This window comes from Ostrea edulis, chromosome 4 (genome assembly GCF_947568905.1).
Source record: "Ostrea edulis chromosome 4, xbOstEdul1.1, whole genome shotgun sequence".
In the NCBI taxonomy this organism is placed as follows: Eukaryota; Metazoa; Mollusca; class Bivalvia; order Ostreida; family Ostreidae; genus Ostrea; species Ostrea edulis.
This window is the reverse complement of record NC_079167.1, coordinates 51326407-51328906: the sequence shown is the minus strand read 5'-3', so window position 1 is coordinate 51328906 and position 2500 is coordinate 51326407. Positions and strand designations below refer to the sequence as shown.

Genomic DNA, 2500 nt, shown 5'->3' with positions numbered 1-2500 from the left:
TTCAAATAGCAAATGAAGAGCAAGTCGACTCTCAGGCCCTTCAGGCATTTGATTTATAATGCTAGAGTATATAGCTGTTCCAGAATGTTCATTGTATTTTCCATAATTATTGTCCTATAATATTGACTTTTATATATAACTTTGAACAGTATACATAACTATAATGCATCATATATATGTATGTAAAGCAACTATGGGTTTGAAGCATAAAATATTTCATAAAAGCTTGGTTTTATTTTTCTTGGGTTTCTTTCTGATTCCAGCATCTATGTTTTGAAATCCATGTTCATTTGCAAAATTGTTTTCAAAATATTAGCATAACTATAACAAAGTATTTTAATATAACTTTTTTTAGTTCAGGTTTCACATGGACCGATGGAAAAATATTTAATGATCTATGTTAAAATTTACCAATATATGACCATGTATGTAGTGAAAATTTTGGATTTAAGGTGTAAAAATCCAGACTGACATTTAAGTTTCATGTGTACTGACGAACTGATTAGGCATAGATGAAATAATCAAACAAATCTAATTCATATTACGTTGCTAATTGTGCAAATATCTGAAGTCCTCACATTTGACTTAGTTGACTGTTGAAGTGTCATTGGCAATAATTCATTAGTTAAAGCCACATTAATGTACAATACTATATTTATCGGAGTTCATGTATTCTCATTAATGTAGCACTTTGTATTTTATAGAGTGGAATTTGTCTGAGTGATTGTTGGTAGGAGTATAGAGCAGCCTGGAGGTTCCCCGAGATCTGTTGACAGATACCCAGGATCTGCCATGATATTTCTCTTAATTCCACAGCTACATACACCCCCTGATCATGGTGAACTAGGACCTGTAGATCATTAAGAGCTGTTTGTGCTCTCATTGTGTCAATATGTCTGTAACACAGGAACTCCAGCATGTGTAACACAACTAAGAGTGGGATGAACAATGTTTTGTGATGGTTCTGTAAGGAAACTATCTAGCTGCTCTGTCATTAATTCATTGATATAATTGATTCTGTTGTTTAATGCGATATCCCATGCTAAAGCATGTCTTAACTTTGTAGACCAGGACTGTCCCCCTACAGCCTCGGTATACCTCTCTGTGTCTACTGTCACGTCATACATCACATATGGCTGTGCTAAGTTGACCTTTGTCATCTCTATCACAGACAAAGCTTCTGTGTATCTGAGTGTCTTGTAATAATACATTGCAATGTATAACCTGTCAGAAATACACCCAAACTTGGCTGTGAGTTTCAACATGTGACAGGACATTCTGTCAGCAATATACATCAGCTTGTTTTCAGTGGTTGTACTACAGTTCATGTTTTCTAATGTAAAAACAGTACTGTGAAGGGTGAAGGCTGCAATTACCTGTAACATGAGAACTTGATACTGTGTCAGGGGTGAGACTGTCAACTGTTCTACTGTGTTTAAGTACTTCATACTGCAGTAGAGGTCTGATGAGGGTATAGAACTCTGTTTTTGTATTTCACTGAACATTTCTTTGTCAAACTCGATCTCGGATATCAGAGTATGTTGATCTGTAGAAATACTGAGTCTGGGGTTATAAAGGACATTTATAATATAGGACCTGAGGGAGGGACTGTGTAGCAGGGATGCTAAACCTTTTTTGTAAAAACCAAAGAGTCTAATGAATAATCTGTTTTGTGCTCCACCGTGGATATTACTGAGAAACATGTTGTTTTCGGGAATGAAAAAGTTAGGACAGACTCCCTCATACACCCATTTAAGGATGAGTTTAAAGCAGTACCAGAAACATTTCAGGAGATTTTGTGGACACCAGGTAGGTATTGTGTTTCGTTGCATCGTCCAGAAAACTGCTGTCTTCATGTGATAGGAACACAGTAATTTCTCATTTTCACCTACTCCATTGTTAATGACTTCTTTTAAGAACAATTTCAGCAAACCATAAGTTGAGAATTGACAGTGGTTCATTGAGTACACAAGTTTTTGTTCTGCCAGAGAAAATGAAATTCTCCATTCATTGCTTTTATGATTTCCTAATTTGTGTCCTATTGCTACAAAGTGACATCCACTTCGATCTGACTATGTCTCTTACAACCTGTGGCTGGGGCCATGTGTGACATCTGTCTATCCATGAGGAGGCAGAAGGAGGCCAAAAGTCACACACAAAACACTGAGCAGTGTCATATTCTACTGTCCCGATAGCTCCACTGCCGCATGGACCATGTACTGTAGAGTTAGGCATTATATCAGAACATGTGATCTCTCTGTATTTAGAACTAGATATATAACATCGACCATTCATTGTGACTAATGCGGAGATAATGCTGTTCGTTGCTCTTGGTGACAGTAATTGAAGTAAAGTAAATCCAGGTGGACTTTCAGAAGAGACAGAGAGAATCAGGGATTGTCTGTGTACATTGTAAAACTAGGTCTGAGATAAGTCCCAGATCACTTGTTTGGTAAACCAAAACATCACATCCAAATCAGACCCCTTCATTCTGAACCCT

The 2500-nt window shown here is 36.9% G+C and overlaps 1 pseudogene; it reads right to left on the bottom strand.

Annotated features, from left to right (window-relative positions):
- LOC125671632 (uncharacterized) overlaps positions 1 to 2500 on the bottom strand; it is a 2963-nt pseudogene that overhangs the window by 30 nt on the left and 433 nt on the right.